This window comes from Ambystoma mexicanum, chromosome 1q (assembly GCF_040938575.1).
Source record: "Ambystoma mexicanum isolate Mex_15411 chromosome 1q, UKY_AmexF1_1, whole genome shotgun sequence".
In the NCBI taxonomy this organism is placed as follows: Eukaryota; Metazoa; Chordata; class Amphibia; order Caudata; family Ambystomatidae; genus Ambystoma; species Ambystoma mexicanum.
The window spans coordinates 1,114,345,758-1,114,371,002 of record NC_090922.1 but is presented as its reverse complement, the minus strand read 5'-3'; the positions used below and the strand labels follow the sequence as shown (position 1 = coordinate 1,114,371,002).

The 25,245-nt window shown below is 48.1% G+C and overlaps 1 protein-coding gene across 3 annotated transcripts in view; it reads right to left on the bottom strand.

Annotated features, from left to right (window-relative positions):
- Nucleotides 1-25,245, bottom strand: part of WDR47 (WD repeat domain 47) — a 1,275,124-nt gene that overhangs the window by 1,152,442 nt on the left and 97,437 nt on the right. Inside the window, exon 1 of one of the 3 annotated variants that reach the window (XM_069641847.1) lies at nt 7,359-7,425. The exons of the other annotated variants lie outside the window; for them this stretch is intronic. The gene's annotated coding sequence lies outside the window, so the exon portion shown is untranslated. Of the gene's footprint in view, nt 1-7,358; nt 7,426-25,245 lie in introns of those variants that run through there. 3 annotated transcript variants of the gene reach the window in all.

Genomic DNA, 25,245 nt, shown 5'->3' with positions numbered 1-25,245 from the left:
CCGAGGAAGATTTCCCCTGATACTCTCTCACTATTAGGGTCCCAGACCCTTCTCTGGGGTAGCCCGGTAGCTGGCTCCCTACTAGTGGGCTTGAGAAGAGTCTCTGGCATCAGACCCAGGTCAGCCCCCTTGGCCTCCCATACCTCCCGTTACCTTGTTTGGGATCCTGGTACATCACGGAGGCTTCTTGGGACTGCGGATCTATTTGGCGGCTTTGTTAGTCCGTGGCATTTGCTGCCTCGGTTGCACGGTACCTCTCCAGTCTCCCCAGCGGCGCCACTCTCCTTCCTGGTCCCATGCCCGGGTTCGCTCCAGCAGAACCCTCAGTGGACTCTCACAGCTCCTCACCGGCATCCTTTGTTTTCCAGTCGTTGGACAGCACTCCAGTCTCCCGCACAGGTCTGACTCTGCCTCTGCTGCTTCCCTCGACTGGACTGGATACTGTTGTGCTTGACACGGCTGGGCATGCCACATTTGATAGTCCATTGTCTATTATTTTTACATTGTAACAGGTCCCTCCCCAGTGGAATAAAGTAGTCCTTTGTTCCTTTTGATGGCATAATCTTCCTGCCCCCTCAGGGCCACCTTGTACCAGTACTTGGACATTTAGTACTCTTCATGTTTGCCCTGATCATCTTCGTCCGAGTATTTTACGGTGCAGTTATAGTCACAGTGCTACAATAATGCATGACTCTGTCCTACAAGGGAGGGATATGGCTAGAAGACTGGGCTAGGTAGGTTTGGGGTGTGATATGATCGAAGGGCCTGTACCCTAGGTGGTCGTCCTCGACTCCAAATGGGAAGTCCATCCGCGTGAGTTCCTCCCTCATTATACCACCCATAGGGGGGACTATTGGGTAGCGGCTGCACCTCGCTAGCCTCATGTGAAAGGGCTCCCCCTTGGGGAGAAGTGACGACACCTAGTGATTCATCACAGCACACAGATAGGTAAATTCCTGGCGTACTGGCAATACGTCAGGAATCTACCAAACTGTAATGGAATGCAACAGGGCCGGCACTAGAATCTGCAGGGCTTGAGCGCCAACAGATATGCAGGGGGGACCATAATTGCGTATTCAAAGACGTCACCAAATTAGTCTAAAACTTGATGTGTTCATGACAAATTTCATAAAAAGAAGTTACCCGTAGTAAGCCAAGAAACAAACTATGATATTCCGTTTATAAAATTGTCGAGCAAGGCTTTTTCAGAGCAGCATACATCAATTCTAGAGACTTCTACTTTTTGCAGACAAGGAAAGGCAAGACAATTATTTGCCCGGGAGCACACACTTTGGTTAACTGGTAAAGCCAGATTTAAGACACTTGCACACACTTAGCTGTAGCTGGTAGAAATATTGTTTGCCAAAGGAAGGACCTTTTGCAACTTTGATTTGACAACTACATCTGACTTTGGAATGTAGTTAAAAAAATTGTGATTGGGTTCTGCTAATTGAAGTAAACTGTTGTGTTTATAGAAGTTTCTCGATTGCTTCCATATTTGTGCTGTATATATTTGGCCATATTGTCCAAAGTTGCAATATGCTTTTTATTCACAACTACCCATGAGGATTATTTTGAACAAATCTCAAAGCAATGCTTTTTTTTATTTTAAAGCTACATATCTACAGAATGTCTCCTGTTGTGACTGATCAGGGCAGGGATTAGGCCTGGGGACGGACAGGGCACAGTATAGTGCGATCGAAGCAGACCCTGTTTACTGGAATGGCAATGAGAGTAAGCAGTTTCAAAGGTCTTCATAACAAAATCAGCAGGACTCAAGATTTACAAAATGAAAGGGACTCAGATATACATACAGGAGGTCAACACATATTAAAGTGAAATCTACACATTTAATTCAGTTCGCCCTTTTTAATAGATGAAATGAGCATTGGCTCACCACCAATCACCACCAGAAAAATAATCCAAGAGGGAAGATTTTCCTACATTGTTGCCAGCAAAGTATAAAAGGTGTCCACGTTTTAAACCCAACAATCTATTTTGAAATATATCCTGCAAAGCAAATTCTCAAATACAAGACATGCTTTGATGACACTTTCATGTCGTTTTGTGGACGTCTGCCCCGGGAATGCGATGACCTGGGCTCAAATGGCAGTGGACGAACACATAAATCTTTTTTTTAATGCCAACCACAAAATAACCCAAAGGGGGTGGCATCCGCCCTTTGGAAAAAGAGGACGGACACAGGGACAGGACAAAGGAAAACAACCTCTCCAGTCTCCGGGTCAGTAATATCCCTTCCCACAGTCCTAGATAATGAATACGACTGACAAGCCCTCTCCTCCTTTTCGCTCCTCATTCCTATATTTGGCTTTCAACAATACTCTATTTTATAAAGGTAACTTGAAAAGTACACAAATTATTCAAAAAGTACTCGAACAAATGTATACATATTTGAAGCACTATAAGACTACTAATACCAGAATGCATTTCAACAGGAGGCTAAACATCGTTTATGTATTTGGTTAATGTACTTTCAAGACATAGTCAGAACAGAAATGTGTGAAACGGTAACCTGGTTGGTTTCCATTGTTTGACAAAGGCATGTTTTATAAAGGATTAGAGGAAAATGTGACTTTCAACAAGTAAATATGCCTTTTGGTGTGTCAAATAAGAACACAAATATTAAAGGAGATATTTTAAAAAACTGTTTGCCATATTTTGTCATGGACGAATGCCTTGATTTAGTTATGGGCGAAGGCCTTTATTTAGGGTAGCTGGTTCTTTGTGTGAGTTTTTAATGTTTCTTTAAAAAAATGCGCCGTTTCCAGTTCTTTCAATCAAATCCTCAAGAACAACCTCTACAAAACAATGGCTACTAATAGCTTCCACTTGAAATACTCTGCAAAACAAAGTGTGAGAAGTTGCATTCGGCAGGCCACAGATACACCTGCTTTGCAGCATTTGATGGGTCTGGGCTGTGGTCCTGGTAGGGACGGGAATTTTTCTCTAGCGAGTTACAGGGGGCTGTGAGGTGACGGGGAGCACATCCACGCTGGGACAGACAAAAAAGCATAGTTGTTTTGTCTTGAGGGTGACAAATAAGGAATAAAACACAATCTAGCAGATGCAGTGTATCTATTTAGCATTCAGGAGTTAATGAACTCGTGTTTATGTTATCCTTGATCAAGCATCAATATCTGGGTGCTCTTAGGATGCTTGTCCGGAGCATCAAGCTGGGAATCCACTAAGGGCCCGCTCTTGTTGAGGGGCGCTAGACCTCGCAAACAGGCCAGCGGGATCAATGCTGGGGCACCAAGCATGTACAGACAGTGCCGTGGTCACACGGCGGGGACAGTTGCAGGGACCACTGTTAGGCAGAAACCTGTGCAGTTCCCTTAGGGACCACTGCAAAAGACTTAAGACTACAGGTGTTGGCAGTAAACCCAATTGGTAGCAGTCTGTGCCATCCATATTTTCCTGGTAGCTGTGGCTGAGCAGCCAGACTTCTCTCAAGAAGAGTTAGACAGTATATAGAGTATACAAGATAGGTACCAAAATACAGTAGCACAAGCAAACACTGACCAGAGCTTGGGTATAAAAGTATATAATTATTTATTTAAAAACACACTTTGTAAAATACACTAACACGGCAAGCAAGTTCAACCACAGTCACTATTAATGTATATACATCCCTGATCACTTCTTGAACAAGTCTTAGTTAAAACACCACTTATTTTAAGACAGAGGTGAGCGCTTACCCTAAAATGGCACTCCAATAAGTTAATTAAAAAGGGAGAGAAAAAGGCAGAATAAGGAACATACACAATAACACTTTAGGAGAACCAGAGCAAGTCAGAAAAGGCAGAATCTACTGAGGAGCAAGAAAGTCATAGGCCAGGCCCACTCTTGAAGAGAGCAAGGCGGAATGCGTCCAAGATCACACAGTTGAATAGTACTTTGAAAGAGTCGTTGCAAAGATTTCAAAAAAGGTTGGCTCAAGTTAGCAAAAGTTAGTTAGTAGGTCCCAAGTCACCCCAGGATAGAAAGTCAAGGATTTACGGGACACCTTGAACAGTCTGTTGCAAGGGAGACCAGGCGGGACTCGGTACCTGAAATGGTGAGAAAGCTCCAGCGGGGGCAGTTGTTCCTGGCAGCGGGTGCAAGGCGGTGCTTCGTCCAGGGGAAGAGGAGATCTCCACGTGTAGGAACGCTGGAGGACGTTGCACTGCCAGGGAAGAAACCAGCCGCGGAGTTTCCCGGTTAAAAGGTACTACCCTTTTGTTCGCGGTAGTGGTGAAGCGTGGCTATCCGGCCGCCGGGGTGCTTGGCACGGGCAATTCGACCACGAGACGATCCAGGAAGGCGAAAAAGAGGGCAAACTGGTTATCCCCACCAGCTCAGAGGAAGAAGACTCTATTCGGGATGAAGATCTTCTCTGTCGTTGGGAAGTGGTGAGACGGTTCAGCAGGGCTCCACCGGTTGTGTCGTCGTTGCAGGTCGGCTCAGCTTCTCCCTCTTCGGATTCTTAGTTCCAGTCCCCAAAGACCTGCTTTTATGCAGAAAACCCCCATTCATCAGTACTAGCTGTCACTCAAACATGCTAAGTGGTGAGCCGGGCGGCTCACCACTGGGCCAATCACACAAGAGTGCGACTTGAGTTGCCGAGGCAACTCAGTCCAGGGTGCCTAAACCGCCCCTCCCACACATCCTGTAGACCCAGACAGAGTGGCACCACTTTTGGAGGCTTCTGTGGAGAAGCCCGCCAAAAAGTGGAACAAAGGGCTCGACTTGGGTTGGAGTTACAGAGGCGAACACAAACGCCATTTTAAAACAGAGTCCTGGCAAAAAGACCCAATCGGGGAATAAATATTAAATAAATAACCCGGCGGTATCTTTAACGTTGCACCAAAAAGTGGTGCGTTTAAAATGAATGGGAAAATCCCATAGGAAATATTCTGGTAGAATATTTCGCGTTGTAACCACTGCCACCAGCCAGAAACTCGACGAGGGGGGACTGCACAGTGCCCCCTCGAAAAACAGACCCAGGGACAATCTAATTACCCCTACCCGTACTTCCGCAATATGATGATTTGTACTGGTTCTGTTCCCAATTTAAGACTAGTAAAGTCAATGGTGACTTTACATGCCCTGGGGGACAGAAGTCAGTCCCAGGGTATGGAGTCTATGTTTGGGGGTCACTATGACACCCCTGTGTTACTGCACTGAGGGTGCTGTGTAACACACTTACCAAAAATACATGAAACCCTATGGAGTAAAAGACCCCATAACCCATTACAAAGTCAAAGGATATCTCAAATCATGTCTAAGAGTGGGAGAAAAAGAGACTCGCTCTTAGCAGGAGAAAAAAATAAACCCCAAAAATCCAGCAAAGCTGCTGGGGGACTCACTAGGTTTGGGAAATTAGCATCAACAGAGAATTCTCCCTAAAAACCACCCTGGTTGCCAGGACCACACGGTCTTACTTTGCCGGGGGGGCACCCGGGCTTCTGGATGTAGCTGTGATCACACAACTGACAGTGCCCTGGGGGTGCTCAGGTAACACATACGGATCTGGGAGCACCCAAATCAGTGGTGGCCGCAGTACTGTGGTCACAGGACGTCAGCCTGCAGGCCATGGTAGCAGGGCCGTGATCACATGGCATCCGCCTGCATGCCCATTAAAGGAGACACGAGCAAGAAGTACCATTCGTTGAGTCTGCCACCATTCTGGCGCACGCGCCGGTTGAGGCTCCTTTTATTGACAGTAATTCATGACACATTCTTAACGGGGCAACACCACACTCCTCCTTTTTCATGACAAAAAAAATCAAAGACTTCAATGGACATCAAATAAATCAAAAGTCACAAACGGCAATACTTGGTCCACTTGGGAACCGTGGGGTAAAACAATACCCACATACATTGGAACTCAGTCAGTTACAAACATTAAAATGTATACCGACCAGTCTATCTATTTTGCGGGCAATGGTCGGAATTGGTGAACTGCTGGTGGCATGTTGGCAGTTGTATCACATTATAAAGAAAACTTTATTTGGCGGGGGAGCATGGAACGCCAACCAATGGACAACACTGTTACCAGTTACTGGAACCATATTAAGCATGTTGACAACAAGCAGGATCACAGCTTCACATACATAGCTTTACTAGGACCATCAATAACATGCGGGCTCGCAGCATCAAAAATACATATGTAACGAGTCTTCTTTGAGCATTTGCGGGGCTGAAGGAAACCTGTTTGACCTCACACCTTTATCGGTCCAGGATGGTTACTAGCACAGTTCATTTGCAGGCCAAAGCCGCACCCAGGGGTGCGCGGGCCACACTGCCTGCAGTCCACATAGTGGGGCAGGCAGCAACGAGGCACTGGGGGCACGGTGTCTGGGGCCACTCTTTGCAATCACTCCCCCAGGCAGGAGATACTTTAACGCAGCAGTAAATGCTGCATGGCACCGATCGCTCTCCATGTGTGCCAGCCTGGTGGAGTATGTTTTTTTCCTGGTGTGTGTCATCAAAATTCTGGGGTGCATGAGACGGATCATATTGCTCAGGCCACATGCCGATTAGCGTGATGGGAGTCTCCAGGTTATCGCCTTCAAGCACCGTTTCTTTATTCTATTACAGTTGGAGCAGCCCTATACTTTTTCCGTTTCAAGACATGAAGAGCGGAGCTGCCAAATGCCTCTCTTTGGTGGCCGCTCAACTAATCATTCGCTCCCCACGGTTTTACAGGCCCTAACCTGAATTAATTGTTTCTAGTTATAATGTATTATTATTAGTTCCAATTAACTATTGCACCAATTTCACAATGTTCCCTTTCACTTTGTAAACATATTTCACAGCATATGTAGAAAGTATATTTGCAGGTCTTACTTTAGTTAAAACATACACTGTGATTGATAACTTGATAAATAACTCCGCCTCTGTGCAGAAAAATGTATGCAAACCTGCAGAAACTCCCGAGAACAATTTGATGTTGTTCTCATCAACCTGCAACCGTGAACGTATAGTTGTTAGATAGAAGTCGCCATAACACAATTCCTGTTGTCCCCCTTGAACACATTGGAATTAGCAGAACTGATCACCTCCTGCCATTCTATACAGGTAATGCCTCCTCATGGTCCACCGCGCTGGTTTACCAACCGGCGCTGGTGCTCCTCTACCTTCTCCCTCGCCATTCCTGCAGCTCGCAAATGATTCAGACGCATTGATTGTAAAGCCTACAAACAAACACCCACACATGCGTAGCCTTCCGACCAGGCTGCTGTGCCTATTCACAGCTGCCAGATCGGAAGGCACTGCTCCAGCAGCACGGATGCGCGCCTCTGTCCCCACCACCCAACACGACCAATCCCACATATGGTCCCTACGTCGCTCACCCCACAACTGCGGCAGCCACAGCACTCTCGCTCAGCGTTGCCAGGTTGCAAGAAAAAACAAGCCGAATGTCCCTTCAAAACAAGCCCAAAACAAGCCGACTCCCATATCAATACGCTGAACGAAACAAGCACACACCTAAAATGACGTGAAAAAGTCACAAAATTTGCAATCACCACACTAAATTATAAATATAAATACATCAAGGCTAAGAAAAGAAAACGCTGTAATAGGGCATTCAGACGTGTGTGAAATTAATGTTGTCATCTAAATCACTTAATGAATCTCTAAAAATATGTAGTGGTTAGTTTGATCAGTTTCTTCAGCATGCGGATAGTAGTATCGATCATTCTTACTGAATTATTCTTTAAAATACAGAATTTGCATCACATTTTATCAGCCCCCCTGTCCCCCCCTCTGGTAGTACTCACACAGTCCATCACAAAAGGAATGAAATGCCATTTGGAACGGTGGACCACTTTTTCATTGGTGACCGGGGCAATTTTACGCCCCAGTCCGACTTAGGCTGCAGGCAATGAGGACTGGGCACACCAAGATACCATGAATATGACAGAGGATGCAGTATATACAACCAACAAGGAACTTAAGATATCCACTGGAGCAGCACAAGGCACATGGGCTGCTACTCCTTGCCACAAACCGACTAGTCTGATCTGTTATTTCACATGCAGTGGCTTACCACGCTTCTTAAAGAGACAACTGCAAGTGGGCATGTATGGCCACGGAAAACAATGGCACGGGCCATAGGGGCTGCAATATATTCTACTGGGCATAGGAGGGCTGGCCGTACCCCTTACCAGGCATTGTGGGGACTGGAGATCTGGTGACAGAACAAGAGGACATGCCATCCATGTCTGTGATCCCAAATTATCTCATTATCGGGCGCATAGTTTCAGTATCTGGGCCTCAACGTCAGCCCGAGTCCCTCCCAGCTCAGTCTTTCAGAGCCACTTGCCTTCCCGGGCTGTTGGGGCTGAGAGCCACCTTAAGGGCAGCTTTGCCTTGCAGGCAGCAGCCATGCCGCATCACCCTCCCTGCAATTAAAGGCAGAAGATTAATAAACCAGGGCAATACGCTCATGGCCAAAACAAAAACACAAAATGTTGGTGTGAGACAGGTTTTTTGGTCAAAGTGGGCCACTTTTGTGAGTTACTTCGCTATACGGATAATAGTTTTGACCAGTGTTGAGGAGTAAATATTCTTTAAAATGCACAATTTGCATCCCATTTTATACATTATTTTATTGTCCCGAGACAATTTTATGGCCCAGTCTGACCCCGTCCACATCACCGAGTCTGGGAGCAGATTTTGAGCCAATACGTTAATGTCCCCCAACCACCGACACTGCAGCTGCCGTGCATAAAGACCCATCTCATAGCACTCCTTTGGGCTCACGGTGCCTCCCTGCAAGCCCATCTCCCCCCCCCCCCCATATCTATCAGCAGTGCTTTGGGCCCACAGCGTGTCCCTGCAAGGCCAGGACCCTGCCGTAATTCCTCCAATCCTCGGAGATTGGAGGGATAATGGAAGGGTCCTGAGCTTGCATGGACTCACCATGGGTCGAAAGGAGTGCTGAGAGATGGGTCTATTTGCACGGCAGCTGCCCAACAAACAGTTTCAGTCGTTTCCTGACAGTCAGCGTGAAGGGCTAAACAAAGAGAAGCTAGATCACTCGAGGCCGACAGGCAAAATGCAAGTTGCAACATGCTGGTGCCATGCTGGCTGCTGTCAGTGGTGTGCGGACATTGGGGCATTTTTAAGAGCTACTTATACTGGAATAGTGGCACCTGTAAGAGGTGGACAGGCCCCCGCAGTCCCCTCTGGCCACCTCCTTCCGGGGGTGGCCAGCCTCTACTCTTCCTCCCCAGTGGAGGCCGAAGAGGCGTCCCCCAGGGCCTCCCCGGGCTATTATGGGTTTGGGTAGATGGGAATCTGGCTGTTATCGGCTCTATGTACGCCCTCAGCCTGGTCCATCCCCTGAAAACTGTTAGTCAACGCCCCACACCCGCAGGGCCATGTGTAAGGATGTTGGTCAAAGGGGGCTCTGAGGGATAGTATTACCAACTTATGACACTCAATTTTTCCCCACAGATGACGCAGTATAGGTCATCGGCCACTCATTCATAACGCGGGTGGAAAAGAGGGCCTTTCAATGGACGGTTGGCCCCAACCTAGGTTTTAAGAGGACCAAGTTGGTATGGTTGGGCACACCTGGAATGAAGTGGCACTCTTTGCTGCCTGCCATTCATTGGCAACTCCAGTGGAGGTGGGCACCAAGGATGATGTTAATTCATTTTGGCGGCAACGATCTGACCAAGTTGGTTCAGGGGCGTTTGCTGGCCCAGATACAGGTGGCCTTGCGCATAGCAGCCCAGGAGTTACCGGGCACCGACATTTTTTGGTCAGAGGTTGTGCAAAGACAAGTCTGGAGGGATGCCATTTCCTTGGCAGACATGGAAAAGTCCAGGAAGCGCCTTAATAGAAGCGTGGAGAAATTCACAAGGGCTGAAGGCCTGGGTTCCGTGGGGCATTGCTGCTTGAACTCCCTACTTTCCCATTTCCATGCAGACAGTGTTCACCTATCAGACACCTATCAGACAAAGGCAACAATGTGTTCTTAACAGCAATACAAGTTGCACTGAGAGGGCTGGCTGCAGATAATTGTTATGGTCAGTATTGTCCTAGTGTATGGGGGCATTGGTGGCAGCGTAAGCCACCACCAAAGCGTGGTGGAGTATCGGGCCCGTCCTAGCCAATGAGGGATTTTCACGCTGCAGCTTCGGTGGCAGTGGCTCAGGATTTGCCCGGCTCGAGCCAAATCCATCCACGGGCACTGACTCCCCTTTTAGGGCTCTATGCCAACAACCTCCTTGTCAGTGCCCCTAAGTGTCCTACTGGTAGTAACCAGTGTTTGTCTGGTAGTAACCAGAAGCGTGGTAAGCTTGTGCCTGTGGCAAAGAGGGTGACATGGTTCACCTTTACCTGACTGTAATGTAATATGTGGCCGGGACCGTTCCAAGTTTTTTTGCTCAAAATAAACTGTGACCTTGTATATTCCAAAATTCCAAAAAATCTTACAAAAGTTGTCTGTAGTTATTTCATCATGCGTGTGTGTGTGTGTTATACTGGCCACAGGAGGTGGGGGTGACCAATGGGGATCTCCCCGCTATGAAAGGGAGTCAGAGAGTGTTAAGTTATGGCAAAGAAGACACACGTACACCTGCAGAGAGGCAAAGCTGCCTACAATGCACACCAACTACCCAAATCCCACGGCACCGCTCCTCCCATCAGAATGCAGGCAGGAAACCATTAAGTGACTAATGGCCCATCATTAGCAGTTTCGTGGCTCCACTCTGATTGGAGGGGCTGGCCTTAGCTGCAGGTGGACCTGAATTGTTTTTTATTGTTGTGCTTATGAAGAAACAAGAGCAACAATAACTGGCCAATTAACACTATAAGCAGACAAAATCTGCGACCAGCGACCTGAAAAATAAAATAAGCAACTTGGGTCCAAAACAAGGCCAAAGTCGCTTATTATAAGCAGACATGGCATCACTGCTCTCGCTGCCTCTGGCAAACCGCATGTGCATAGTCCCTGCCGGTGCCGTGCTTCCTCTACTACAAGCCCCAGAGTTCTCAGCAAACGCAGATGTGCACTGGGACTCATGACGACCTCACCAGCTCCACGCACAACAAATACAAAAACCGCGCATGATTGTACAACAAAGATGTATCCACTGATGGCCACCACAACCTGCCCACGCATCCACATGGCTGCCAACCATACCTGCCTAACCTCCGGGTTTAGCCCAGAGACTCTAGGTTTTCACGCTCTTCTCCGGGTCTCTGGGGAAGAGCTTGGAGTCTCCGGTTTTTCGCATCAGGCCCAGAGTTGCAGCTGCTCTGAGACTCGGAAGGGCTGGAGCAGTCAACATTGAAGCGGCTATGGAGGCACTTGCCGCACCTGCATCCCTGAAAATGGCATTTTTTAAAATGGTCTGTGATTTTCCAATTAAGGGTTACTTTTATTTTTTCCTGTCAGAGAAGCACTGATCAAGGGCTTGCTAAAATGTTAATGTCTCAGCAGGACTATACAGGCTGCAGGCTTTTTTCCCTCATTCTCTTTGTTTCTTTTAAAGTAACCCACTTGGCAGGTCTTATTGCAGGCATTAGCAGACAAGTTTGGGGGAATAGTCCATTTCTCTATCAAGCCACAGATCACTGGAATGGGCAGGTTAGCATTTAAAAGCCCCATCATCTGCATCTATACTAAAGTAAACATCAGACTAACAATGCATACTAGTCTGTGCCAGGTCTGACATGAAAACAATGTGTTCACCCTTTGTGGCATTGCACATTTTATTTACGTCCTGCATAACAAGATGCATGCCAGTGTGAAATGACAGAACTGCATTCTGGGCCTCATAGTCTTGTAGTTATAACAATGAAACCAGGGTTATATTCTCAGAATCAACTTAAAGAGGCTGGAAGGCCTTCTCCGAATCGAACGGTGTGAGGGTGTGCATTTCAAAATGATGTTTGGAGGTCCCCTTGCGTGCAGCTGAGAAGACCTATCTGCACATGTTAGAAAAAATGCCTTTATCTGGATTAGTGTAATGCTTCCAAATGCAAAAGGGCCCTGTAAAAATGGTAAATGTGTTTTTTGAGGGCACAGTTAAATTTGATGCAGTTTTGTGCACATAGGCGATCACAGATTCAATATATTTTACCTTTTTGACATGTGGGTGGAGCCTTGTGTAACTGGGCGGACTCTTGTATGGCTATGGGTGGGGCATAATTCTCAAGGTTTTTGACTTTTAAATGTAGGCAGGTATGCTGCCAACCGGAGCGGGTGCCTCACCAATCCCTCTCCTCCTCCCCAAGCACTGCACTGCAGGCACAAATATATAGCACTTCCACACATCCCCCTTGCTCAAAATGCACCCCAAAGCCCAGCAATGAGCATCCACCCTCCCTCTAATCTTTCAGCCATCCCTGCTCACAGCAGTGGCTCTGCTCTTGCACAAGCTACATCCAGTAGCAATGAACTCCCCTCCCAATGTAAAGAACACACCATCTGCAGCCTATTTACCCATTACAAACCACACTCGCCCAGGCACACACCTCCCCTGCTGAAATCAGCCACATCCTGGCATCACACCACTACAATATCTAACTACAGCATCATCCCCATGCCCACACACACCACCTTCCTCCCACCTCTTCACCCTCTGCTGCTCCCATCACCCACATGCCATACAACACCGCTAAATTTCCCCCACAGCTCCAAATCAGGCTTGATAAGCCAGCACTCCTCTCTGCACTGCTCCCCCCTCACCTTCTCCAACTCGGCCAAGCTACACCACTCGCGCCCTCCTGCGTCCACACAATGATAGCCTCAGTAGGCCTTCCAAGACATGAGCGTCTACGCTCACGGATCCCCACTGCCACTGATGCACCATGCTTTGGCCCCATTGGAGGTGCACGCATAGGCGCTTGCACCACCCCCACGTCATCACCCCCTACACAGCACTCACCCCCACACCCCACCACCTCCCCACAGAAACCACTACACACTAAGCTACTTCGCCCACCCCTTCAACCACACACCCTTTCCTGTACCCTCATCAATGCACGCTACCTTTGCGCACACGCACAAGACATCTTCGATCTTCTACTGAAACATGACCTTGACATACTCGCCATCCCTGAAACCTGGCTTCACGAAGCTGCGGGACTCTCCCTAGCCATCCCCCCCCTGGGTACACTTTGCTGAAATTCAATAGAACAACCCAACCTGGCGGTGCAGTCGCCATCATTGCCAAAGCCTCCATTCCTATCCAATCTTCCCCCTTGAAACCCTCTCAGAGTACGAACTCCTCGCCAAACTAGTACCTCATCCACAAACCACCATTAACCTCGTCCTCCTCAATCGTCAACCTGGCAATGCTACCTCCCCGGACACAGAAATCCCCCTCCTCCTCACTCCACTCATCAAACCCAAAATCAAACTACTACTCTTCGGAGACTTCAACCTTGGTCTCCATGGTCCAACCGATACCAAAGCCACTGCCCTCGCCACCACTCTACAAGAGATGAACTTTACTGAAGCCATTAGCTCTCCCATCCCTATCAAGGGCCGGACCCTGGACTGGGTCTCACTCCTTAACCTACCCATCTCAGTCACAGCCGTTGACCCTGTGCCTTGGACTGACCACTCCCTGGTCCTCTTCTTCATACCTCTGGAGCACTCAAATAGCCACAACAACCCCATGTGCATCCCCATAACCTCCCGACACACACGCAAACTCACCGCTGAGCTGCTTAAACCTTCCATCTCATCCTTCCTCACCTGCACAAAATGACACCGAAGCCATCCTTACTGCGTACAGCACCCGGATACTCCACACACTTGACTCTCACACACACCTCTCAAATCTACTATCCAAAAGAAACCTTGCAACCACAATTGGTTCTCCGACGAACTTATCTCCCTACAAAAACACAAACGGGTCCTAGAACACCTCTGAAGAAAAAGCCCCTCTACTGACAACAAAGAAGCCTTTCACACTGCAGCCAAAACATACAAAGCTGCCATCATCTCCACCAAATTGACAATCTATAATTCCAGAATTAGCAAGGCCAGCTCAAACACTAAAAATCTCTTCAAAATCTTCAAAGAACTTGAAGCCCCTGCACCCTCTCCCCCATGACCAACTTTCCCACAAACAAAGCCTGGTACACCCACATCCAAGCAGCTCTATCCGACAAAACAGCAAAATTAAGAAAAAACTATTCTTAAGAAAACAATGCTTACTGCCAAAGTCACCTCACTAGCCCTCTCCCAAGAACCGCCACCCCCCCGCCCCTCCACCATTCCAGTTCTCCCGTCGCCCCCTCAGATGTCCTCCACATAATCCAACACCTTAAACCCTCTAACTATAAGGGTGACCTTTGCCCCGCCCTCATCATCAAAATGTGTGCCGAGCCCCTGGCACCTATCGTCTCTAGCTTCATTAATGCCTCCTTCCAAACAAGTGCCGTTCCAGCCTCTACCAAGGAAGCCTTGGCCACCCCCCTCATCAAAAAACCCACACTCGATCCCACCCTCCCAACCAACTACCGCCCCATTACTACCGTTCACTACCTACTCAAAATCATTGACCGCACTACATACGTCCAACTCCAAGCATACCTTGAATCTAACTGCCTACTGGGCAGCCGCCAATCCGGCTTCAGACCCAGCCACAGCACAGAGGCTGCCCTCCTTGATCTAAAAATCCATCTCGACAGCATCCGCGATGCTGGCCAACTAGCCATCCTCCTCCTCCTCGACCTTTCTTCAGCCTTCTATCTTGGTGACATGACATTCTCTGTCAACACCTCGCCACCAAATTTAACTTCTCTAATGAATCTACCAGTTGGATCAAAGCTTTTCTTTGCCAGCGAACCTCCAGGGTCTTCGCAGGATCGGAAGCTGCCGACCCTTTACCTGTACACTACGGTATCCCTCAGGGTTCCTGCATTTCACCAACCCTGTACAACATGAACACTAAACCCCTCTTTGACCACCTCGAGATCCTCTATACTTACTTCGCTGATGACACCTAAATTCTACTAACACTAAACGACACTGACTCCACAAACATCAATTAAGTCTACAGCGTCATGCAGGCCTGGATGGCGGAACACCATCTCTTCCTGAACGATGACAAAACTGAACTCCTCAAAGTAGGCTCCCCATGCCACCTTAAACGGCTAGACCCCGCCTTTGCATCCATCTGCATCGACGGAACCCCCATTAGCGTTTCAAGTCATGTGAAAACACTGGATGTTCCCCTAGATGCAGAACTATCTATGCACAAACACGTCAAGGCCCTCGCCTACTCTGCGGCCTACACCACCAGACTCATCAACCTCAGCAGAAAGTTCCTATCCACTGACAATTGCTTCACCCTCGCCAGAGCAATTAATTATAGGTAGCAAACTCCATCCCTGCAGTCACCTCCTCAAAAAATCTGGTTAAACTTCAACTGATCCAAAACAATGCCCTGCAGGCTGTCTGGGGCTCAAGTGCTCGAACCACATCTCTCATGCCCGACGTGACTCTCACTGGCTGCCAATCAAAGCGCATATTGATTTCAAGATTCTCTCCATAACACACAGATGCATCCACTATACGGCACCCTCCTTCCTCACCCAACGCATCTCCAAAAGAACCAAACTCACTTGCCTACGGTCCTCATCCACTCCGCCAGGGGACCACTTTGGTGGTGATAGTGCACGGTACAAATATCCTTTAACATTAACATCACGAGCCATCCCCAGATTCTCAAGAAAAAGAGCTGGGAGCACTTGCTTCACAGTCATTGCCCGCACCCTGTGGAACGCCCGAGCTCTTCACCTCCAAGAGCAGCCATCTTACCTAATCTTCAGAAAACTGCTAAAAACCTGGCGGTTTAATAAATATGACTAACCTGAAATTGGGGTTGCCCCATTACTTGTCTCTCCGTAGCATCTACTATCATGCTTATGTACCTTATTTATGTTTTTTCATGTTCACCAATGTACCAGCGCTGTGATACTCATGGGTTGGGACTCTGTCAACAAATACAATAAATAAAAGCCATACATGCTTAGCGTCAATAAGCAACTGTCTGCACCTTTATCAAGGACGGCTGTGTTCACTAGAAAAGCACAGATAGTCTCACCGTCCCATCTCCTGAGGGGAACTGTGTTCATCTTATCTCGTGCACGGAATATTATCAGTAGACAAATTTGCCCATAACCAAGACCTTCTGCCAGCCTAGTAAAAGGGTCACCTGAAAAGAAAACATGCGGATTCCATAGAGCAGAAGACTACCATGACAAACGTACGTTGCTAAAAGAAGCCTTTCAAAGCCTCTAGGCGTTACCCAGAAGGTCTACGGCTGAAAAGAAAGGCGTCCACTATGGATAGGAAACGAAGTTGGCTGTTGACCATCACAGTATCATCCCCATTCGCAGTACAGAGATTTTTTCTTCACACAAAACGGATTTCCCTTTTTAGTGAATAGATTGCAATGGGGGTGTTAGATTCAGTACGTGGGAATGACTCCACTCCACTTCCCCTGGATGCAGCAGTGGAGTTGACATATTGCAGCTGTTGAGTATGGGGGGGGGGGGGTATGTGTGTGTGTGTGTGTGTGTGTCCCTCTCAAGGGAAATAATTAGAAACATGGAGGCGAGCAATACGAGCACGTTTTCTGAATTCTCATAAGAGTTGGACACACAAGCGTGCACTAATGCAAACGTATTGCACACTATCCGTATGGACGGCTTTAGGATGGTCACTTAATGTTCTCATTTTCTGTCATTATGAATGGAATGTATACTGTTCTACATCATACTACATTTACTGAAAGCCCAGTAACTCCAGGTGCAGCAATGTACTATAGCTCTACATTAGGCACAACGGGGCGCACGCGTGGCAATTTAGCACTTTAGAAACATCAAATAACACTGTATATGGAAAAAGTCACAATCAATGATGTCACGGCGCGCTTGAGAAGAATAATACACATTTAACGGCTTTTGGGTTATTTTTCCACGCACTACAAATGGCACTCACACTCTACGAAGCAGAACATGACTCTTTTACGCATTTTTGAATAGGAACCCGATATGATTCCTCCCCCTGTATATCACAAGAAATCTCCACTATGTGACAGTTAGCATCACGCTGGGCTCAAGTCTCAACTGGTAGAATTCTGAAACGCAGAAAGAATGTCAGCACTGTCGTTGTGTACAAAAATTGTTGTTTCTGAAGCAGCTTCCCTCAGGAGACAGAGATTTATAGAAACTCACTGAAAACACAACATTTTTATATAACACTTCTCAGGCATTATATACCACCACCTTCAAAGTGTTTAATGGCAAATAGGAAGATAGCGATAACACTCGATACACCCATGTTTTACGATGACACAAACGGTGGCCTGCTAACGACAGCAACCTAAACGAGATGTCTGCAACCTGTGTCTCTCCAGATGTGTTGGACCACAATTTCCATGATACCTTGCTATTGGCTATGCTGGCTAGGGAGGAAGGGAGTTTTCATCCAAAACATATGGAGAGCCAAAAGTTGCAGACCTCTGAGCGAACGTGCTCCACAAGATACTTGGAAAAAAAGTGGTTTCAGAAAACAGTAACTTACTGAATATCCCCAATCTTAATGTCACAGAGGGGGCATGTTTTTACATACATTCAATGACTGCATTACCTCCCAGACGTACTCCAATAACCCTTTTCACCACTCTGGACTGGTAAGGGCCAAGCCACCCATATCCACATCCTGTTTTTGTCCTTAGGACAGCCTGCGAGGGACCTGCTGGGCTTGCCCTTCATACTTGACGGCTGGGCTTTAGGGGTACAATAATCAAGAGCTCGTGCTCCCGAGCCCAGTGGAGTTTGTGGGTGGTGGGATTTGATGAGGTTTAAGGGTTGGAGAACCTCATTTGTCAGCGTCAGTCTCCTGATTATTGTGGGCGATTTCTGCAGTGTGGGCTAGTCCTGTTCTGGGAAGTTCAAGCCTTCAGTTATGTGCAAACAGAGAACCAAGAGGTGTGGTGTCATCGGACTCTACTGAGAGAGGCCCAGATGCACCTCTTCCTAACAAAGGGTAGCAGAGGCCTCTCTGGTTCAGAGTAAAGGATGTTGAAGCAGATTCAGCTGGCCTTAAAGGAGTAGAGGCAGTGAAATTAAATGGGCAGAGGGCCAAAAGGTATCCCTCCTTATCTTCACCTTCATCCTTAACCTTGCCATCCTCTGAGGTAGAGAGTGGTCTCAGGGGCAAATTATTGGAGCAGAAGATGGTTAACAGTCAGATTCCATAAATATATGGACCTCACACTTGGTACAGAAGCAGAAGAGCCAATGGTCCAACAGTTTGAGGATGACCTCACTGGGAAAAAAAAGAAGAGTTTTCCTCCGATAGCAGCCATCAAGAAGAAGGTGCTGAGGGATAGAACGAACCAGAGAGATCGGGGGTGCCTCACATTATGAAACACCCACAATGCCGGACACACCTGGATGCAATTTTCTGCGGGGAAGAACTATGAGCATCCGTGCCACCTACACTAATGTTGTAGAATGGTATCAAGAAGTGGTTACTCCACATCACACCTCAAACCTGTCTAATGGCTGGGAAGGAAATATTCCACACCAGCAAGGAAAGAAACTGTAATAACTTGGACCTAGAGGCCCTAACAAACCTTCTAGACCCAACCGTCGCAAGCAAAAGAGATCCCATCGAAACAAACATAGATACAACAGAAGGCACACTCAACAATTGGATCACTAAGGCCCTTGACCAATTAGCACCAGCTGAAAAATTCAAAGCAACACCAAAACAACTGGCAGCAAAATGGTTCACAGAAGACCTGAAAGAAACAACTGAAAAATGGAAACTAAATGGAGAACAATACACCAAACAAGACAAAATAAAATACCAAAGAAAACAAACTGTACAAAGCAACAGTCCTCAAAGTAAAAAAACTCCACTACGCCACTAGAATAGAATCGGCAAACAATCCACAGAAAGAACTCTTCAAAATGATCAGAGATTTAGCTGGGGTGGCTGGAGGCCCATTTGATGTAAATCTGGGATTTTGGAGTTGCATATAGTGCCTCAGATAACTGAACACCATATAGAAGTACAGCAATGGAGACAAGGGAGCAAGAGGAGCACCAAGCATAGGAGACAGTTACAGGTGGCCAAATAGAGGGCTAAAGAGTCCATCTACATCCGCGGTAGGCAAGGAACAATAAGGGAGAGGCCATTTGGTCGGGCTCAGGGCAGAGTGATCCTGGCCCCAAGGCCAGGAGGAGGGTCATTTGAAACCAGAGGAGGAGGGCAAACAGTGGCTCACCTGTGCAAGTTAGAGGGGAGCTCCAACATCCCCGCCCCCCCCACCCCTGCACAGTCAAGGGCAGACCCACAAAGCAGCAGCGGGAGGATATACCAACAACTCTGAAAAGAATTGCCATAAGAGGTCCGAAGGGTGCAACGCAATATTAGGGAGTAGAGGAGGGGGAAGAGCCCCCCCCCAATCAGACCTCTCTCTGCATTATGCCCCAAAAACAAGGGGAAGGACATGTAAGCTGTCCCCAATTCGGTGAAGAAACTACACAAGGGCAATCTACAGCAGAGACTCTGGTGCAGAGACAGCAAGGTACCGGCTGGGGGGGAGCAGGGGCCCAGGGCAGGCAAGGATTTGGGGACACTGTTAAAGATGAAGTGGTCACCCAGGAGGTTCTTTTGGGGACAAGATAGCAACAACATTCAATCGCAGTTGAGCGATCGTAACTGTCCCAATTGTTGCAAGAGGTGAAGGGGACATAACGGAACTAGAGGAGCGGACCGATGTATGGCGCTCTCCGCTGCAAGAGGTCGCAGAGGACACAAGGAAGATGGATGAGCTGGTAGAGCAATTAGCAAGGGCCACGCAGAACATCGAGACCCATAGCGAAGACCTTGAAAACCGCTCGGGAAGATCGAACATAAGAATAAAGGGCCTTGCTGAGGCAGTGGCGGACAAGGATCTACATACGATGGCACAGCAAGTGTTCGCGGACCTGCTAGAGGTGGAAGACTGGTCGAGGATAGAGCTGGACCACATACACAGAGTAGGGACAAAGAGGGGAGAGCCAGGGGCAAGACCCAGAGATGTAGTGGTAGCCTTACACGAGTACGCGCAGAAGGAGAAGGTGCTGGCGGCTGCCAGGAGGATCAGATCAATCAGCTACAATGGCTCAGAACTTCAGCTATTCCAGGACTTAGCCCAGACCACCCTGGTTAAGCGTAGGATGATGGGGCCGGCGGCACGATATCTAATGCGAGCAGATATACGTTATAAATTGACCTTTCCCTTTGTACTACTGTTCGAATGGGAAGGGAAACAGCATTGGGTCACCACCTCCGAGGAGGGTACGAGGGTACTGAAGATTGAGGATGAAGGGTCACCAAGGCAAGAACAAAGACCGGCAAGAGAACTGCTCAAGGGGTAAATGTGAGAGTGGAAGAAGTTTTTCAACAAGGGGCTAAAATAAACTGGGCCCAAGGGGCCCGGTTTAACCTCTCAATGAGGGGGCAAGAGTGGAAGGTGACCACCTGCCCATTGACACTGGAGCGCCATGCTGACGAAAAAGGGGGGGAGGTTACAGGAAGGAATGTTGCAGTCCACCTCAGGGAGGTAGTTAGGGGAAAGGTAATGGGGGAGGGAGGGTGTGGGTGGTACAGGATGTCTTGGTTTATCTACATGGGTCTAGGGGTACCCGCACAGGTTTACTCTGGGTTGTTATAAGGGCTCAATTACAGAGATGATGGGTCTGGGGAAGCTAGAGGCTGGTTGAGCGCACTCAGAGGGGGTGGGAGGGTGAATGGAGAGGGGAATTTGGGGGGATCCCAGAGACAGCCACTCATTAGTGTGAGCCGCACGGTAAGACGAACATGGGAAGTGCTTCGGGTGACCGTCCTAAACGTCAGGGAGCTTAATTCCCCGGTTAAGAGAAGGAAGGTGGACCGGCCAGGGGAAGTCATAGGAATTTTAGCACTCCAAAAGAAGCACGTTCAGAGGCGAGATAGGCATAAGCTGAAAACCAAGGGGTACTGCCACCTGTTCCAATCCAACACCCCTGTGAAGCCAAGGGGGGGGCGGGATGTTCATCGCTATTCGGGACATCCCAGGCTTCCTGGTTATAGCTACAGAGGGGGACATAGAGGGTAGGTATCTGGCAACCTCTTTCCAATGGGAGAGGGGGCCTATATAGTGGCAGCAATCTACGCCACCAATATGGGCAAGATGGGATCTTGCGGGCGACATTGACCAAATTGGAGACTTTTGCTAAAGGGCAGAGAATATTGGCAGATGACTTTAATCTGGCCTGGGACCCAAGAAAAGACAGGAGCGCAAAGGTTTTCCACAACCAGGTGGCACAATGTACCTGCTTGAATGACCACATGGCCCAATTGGCGTTGGTAGATGGCTGGAAGGAAATGAGAGGGGGCACACATTTTATTCCCATGTTCATAGATTCTTCTCAAGGATAGATTACTGCTGTATTTCGAGGTCACTATTGGGTGGGGTCGCAGGGATAGAGCTAGGAGTGATCGCCCTGTCAGAAAATTCACCCAGAACGATTACCTTAAATATGGGGCAGAACGAACCAGGCCTATGGCAGTGGAAGTTCCCTAGCCACATCCTTAAGGATGTAGTCCAATGTGAGGACATAAAGAATAAAATCTTGGATTACTTTGCACTTAACGCAACAGAAGGTGTACGCGACCAGGTGGTGTGGGACGCGTTTAAGGCTACATTGAGGGTGGAGCTCATCGTGATGAAGTGCCAAGGGGACAAACAACTAGGTCTCTTACAGGAGGAATTGGAAGCTCAATTTAAACAAATGATGGCTCAAATGGCCAATAACACAGGGAGTACGCTGCAAAAGGAATATCAGCTTATTAGAGACCAATTAGATGTTTTGCAGACTAGAGCTGCAGAGCGTTCATTGCTCTACCTCCAACAGAGGTATTAGCTCATAGCCAATAAGGCAGATTGCCTGTCAGTGAGGTTGATTAGGATAAAAAGTGTCAAGGACAATCCTCAAAAAAAGGTGGGGGGGGCAAGAAAGCACTGCTCTACCTGACATAATTTCAGTCTTCACAGAATATTATTCATCCTTGCACACATTAGATTCCCCTGAGGAGGGAGCCCAAAGGAAAGACCTCTCCCGGTGCCCTCTCCCCAATAATGGGAAGAACTTGAGAGATACATTACTCCCAAAGAAGAAAGCCCGGACGTCTTTCCAGTGTGCTTCTACAAAACCTTTAGAGAGGCACTGATACTGCGCTTAGTTCAGCTCTTCAACTTTTCTAGGGTGTTGGGGGCAGGGTGTATCCCCCAGACAATGGAAGAATCCAAGGTTGTGTTGCTCCCAAAGCACGGTAAGGATGTCACTATGTGGTTCGTACCGGCCAATTGCCCTTATTAATCTAGACACAAAGATCTACACCAAGGTTTTGGCGCCATGCCTGGATAAGCTCCTCTCCAAACTGATTGATCCTGACCAGTGGGGATTTATAAGGCATAGGCAGGCAGATAACATTTGGCGAGTCAGTCGAGTCGGTCATCTGAATAAGTAAATAAATCTAGAACCCCTGCACTTATACTAGCGTTGGATGCGGAGAAGGCATTCAAACGGGTCAAATGGCCATTCCTCTTCCATACCATGGAGGTCATGGGGTTTGGTTCTAAATTCCTTTCAATGGTAAGAGCCAACTACCAAACTCCCTCCTTGCGCCTGGAAATCAACATCCAACTTTCCCCAGACAATCACAGTCTGACAAGGCAGTAAGGCAGTAAGCAGGGTTGTCTGCTCTCCCCGCTCTTATACGCCATCCACTTGGAGCCGTTCTTGGCCAGCATTAGGGCCTCCCCGGATATTAAGGGGATTCCCTTTGGGGGTGAGGAGCATTGAGTCGCAGCATTTGCTGATCGCATGATCCTCTTGATCACAGAACCAGAAACCTAATTTCCAGGAATCTCACAGGAACTTCTCTTTGGGGAGGTGGCAGGGTTAAAAATAAATGCCCACAAGTCAGAGTTATTAAACGTGACCGCCCCCCTCAGAAAAGGTTCAGGAATTGCGGGGTATGGTATCCTATAAATGGCAGAAACCGGCATTAGATATTTGGAGGTCCAGATTACTGGTTCTCTGGGTGCTCTTTACCGTGCAAACTACCCGCCTTTAGCGGAAAAGCTACACCGGCTGCGGGCGGAATGGGTGCCCTCATCAATATCCTGGATGGGGAGGATAAATGCCCTTGGTGATTTTGCCGAAATTCCTGCACTATTTCACGGCCCTGCCAGTGGGGGTAGGACCATTCAAAAACATGTGATGTCATTTATTTGGAATGCGAGAGAACCAGGGTAGCTATGCAGATGCTAATGTCTTCCCAGAAGCAAGGGAGGGCTGTGAGCGCCAAACTTCTGCCTCCATTTCCTTGCGGCTCAAATCAGAATGATCCGGGATTAGTTATGGGGCGATCGCAGGAAGGTCTGGTGTCGAATGTACAAATCGGTGGCGGACTCGCCGCTGGATGAGGCGTTGTGGCGACCCAAGGGGGATAGACCTGCAAACGTGTACTATAGCAGGCTAGGGCCCTAGTGGAGGACTCATGGGATAAGCTGGTGCGGAGGGTGAACTTGACCACTTTCCCCTCCCCGCTGACATCGCCATTTAGGAATACCCAGTTCACACTGGGTATGGAAAGGGGTGCCTTCAATGGGTGGGAGGCGGCAGGGTGCCGCAAACTATGTGACATGTTCTCAGGTCAGGACATTAAATCCTTTGCACAGTGCAGGCAGGACTTTGGCCTAGATGAGGGGAAGAGGTATCACTAGTCTCAACCGAGGCACTGGCTTACAAACCCAATGGTCAGATTAGCTGCCACCAGGGATCTCATGCCCTTTGAACTGTTCGTAATGATAGACACAGGGTCAGGCATTTGGTAGGAGTGTTATATGGGATTATAGGAGAAGGGGCAAGGAGCCAGGCATGGCACTATATGGAGCAGTGGGAAACTGCAGTGGGGCAGCTGCTGGAGTGGGCTGGACACCGTTATGGACAGATATACCCAAGCTCATGCATGCCATACAGATTCAGGAGATGTGGGTTAAGATAATGGTCCAATGGCATCTCACCCCAGAAATACTACATTCATTCTAACCAACTGCGTCAGCTCTCTGCTGGAGGGGATATGGGGAACTGGGATTGTGGAAGCATATCTGGTGGGAATGCCCAGTCATACAGCCTTATTGGCACATGAGCAGTGCAGCAATTAATAATATTTTTGGGAGTCAGATGCCGGACAACACAGGGACGGCCATCCTGGGAATGGGCAGGGTTCTGGAAAAAATACCCTCGAAAGCTCAAAGAAAGACATACGTCATCCTGATAGTGGCAGCACCGCTTGTAGTGCCACACAAATAGAAAGAAAAAGCTGCCCCCAACAGAACACAAATGGGCTAGTGAAAATCTGGAACTTTGTGGCGCTGGAGTGGGTGACCTATTCGATTCAAGGGGATCACCAAAGGTTTCTCTCAGACTGTGACAATGTCCTGCATCACCTGCAGCGGGACTCGTGGGCCATATGGTGCCCGAGAGAAAATGAGATTGCTGGGGCTGGTGCAAGTACTCGCTCCACTTGGGGAGGGCGGCTTCACAGGAAGCTGGGAGGAGATATGGCTGAACCTTCTAGGAGAGACGAGGACTATGGGGGCCTTCCCACACTGTGCAAGTGCCCGTACAACAGCTGACGAGAGAGCTGGCCACTCACAGAAACTTGCAACAGGGAGCCATCCACATGGTTTATAGACTCGGAAGGGGGGCGTGAGGGGGAGAGGGAACAGGACTGGGTGCGTTGTTGGTTACATGTGTTGGGATCGAGGGGAGCAGAGGGGCAAGGGTGGGAGGTGAGAAGGGATGGGAAGGGGGGTTACATGTGTTTTTACTGTTGAAAATGCTAATAAAATATATATATTTATAAGTGCATTGTTACCGTGCTGCCCTCAGCAGCCAGAATCAGCTCCCTGGCCTAGCACGAACACACCCACACACACATTATTTGACTCAACATTTACTCGCTTATCTACACGCAGCATTCACTCACTCATTGCATGAGAGGATCATAAGTGACCTACCCATACATTTTATATCCTCCTGCACCTGTTCCAAATTTGGCACAGGGAACTGTTTTTTTCTTTTTTTCCTGTGCTTTGAAAAATGCACCTCTTTTGAAAATCGTGATTTACTTGAAAATGCCCAAAA